Source organism: Nannospalax galili, unplaced genomic scaffold (assembly GCF_000622305.1).
Source record: "Nannospalax galili isolate Female #2095 unplaced genomic scaffold, S.galili_v1.0 scaffold641, whole genome shotgun sequence".
NCBI classification, from domain to species: Eukaryota; Metazoa; Chordata; class Mammalia; order Rodentia; family Spalacidae; genus Nannospalax; species Nannospalax galili.
The window spans coordinates 3377260-3378539 of record NW_008345311.1 but is presented as its reverse complement, the minus strand read 5'-3'; the positions used below and the strand labels follow the sequence as shown (position 1 = coordinate 3378539).

Below are 1280 nucleotides of genomic sequence, written 5' to 3'. Positions count from 1 at the left end.
AAGGAGTCGGGCGAGGGGGCGGGGGCGGGACCGAGGAGAGGCTGCCCCGGGGTGGAGAACTTTCTAACAATTGTTCAGCAGGGCTCTAGAGTCTAGGCGAAAGACAGAAGCCTTCGGCTCTGATCCTCCCACTAGCGGGACACAACTTGGTTGTCATTGTTCGTCCCGAAGCGGAAGGAACTAAAGCGGGAGAAAGAAAGGCACGGGGTTTGGTTTTTGTTGTTTTCTTTCCAAAGACTACAATAATAATCTATGGCGACAGCACAGCAGAGTCGCGTGGGAGAGTGAGCTTAGCTCCCCGCCCCGCCGAAGGAGGAAGAAAAATAAATCACAGAAAAGCTGAAAAGCAGCTTGCAGGAAGGAGCAGCTTTCCTTGCTTTTCTTTCTCCTCTTCTTTTGATCAGCCTGCAGAAGCCCACCCGAGACACAGCTCCTCAAGACCCCTTTTCCTTTCTTTCTTCACCCCCTTGCTTTATCTTTCTTACCCCTTCTTCCCTTTTCCCAGATCCCAGGCTCACTCTGGGTCCCTGTCTCCCCTCGTGAACCAGGCCACTCCGGCCCGCCGGCAACAAGGACTAGGCGGGGCACAGAGGAGGCTCCGCCTCTTGGGCGGGCTGAGCACTCTGTCATGGGCGGAGTAGGTCCTGAGGTGTAAGTCTCGCCCACCATTCTTTTGCATCTTCTCATTGGCTGGTTCCGGCCTGCGACTGGCCTACGATTGGTCCTTGCAGTCGCCAATTTGTTCCTCTGGTCCCATCCGCCCTCAAAATTAATAAAACTAAACAAGAGACTATTGTCTAGCTCTGTTCTCCCCTAGCTTCTGCTGGGAATATAAAGATGAGACGCTTGATTCCTCAGTTTCGTGAAAGGGTCCGGCAGTGTGTCGTCCAGCTGCAGTACAACTATATCACTGTCCAGGTCTCTGGGAACAGGCAATGTTTCCATCTTAATTCATTAAACCAAAAGGGGAGAAAGTACATGATGTGTCAATGTGGTCTTCACATTTCCTGGCTGCCAAAAACAAAATGGTATTGCTTAAATACACGGAGAGTTAAGTACAGCAACATCCAAGGACACGAAAAAATCTACCATTTTACAACTGGGAAAAAGAAAACACAAAAAAAGGCAGTGTAGGGGTAGCAAAATAACAAGGAATTTGGAACCAAAGGAAGAATTCACTGTGGGTGCTGGCACTTATTAGCTAGCTGTGTGACTTTTAAGTGGCTTCTCAGACTTAATTTTCTTATCTGAATGTACAAGCTATAAGGCATGTCCTATTA

General features: G+C 49.1%; 1 protein-coding gene across 2 annotated transcripts in view; it reads right to left on the bottom strand.

Annotated features, from left to right (window-relative positions):
* Positions 1 to 568, bottom strand: part of Amot (angiomotin) — a 61389-nt gene extending 60821 nt beyond the window's left edge. The window contains exon 1 of one of the 2 annotated variants that reach the window (XM_029567591.1): positions 486 to 568. The gene's annotated coding sequence lies outside the window, so the exon portion shown is untranslated. The remainder of the gene's footprint in view (positions 1 to 485) is intronic. The other variant, XM_029567589.1, reaches the window with a different exon arrangement.
* Positions 569 to 1280: the final 712 nt, after the last annotated feature.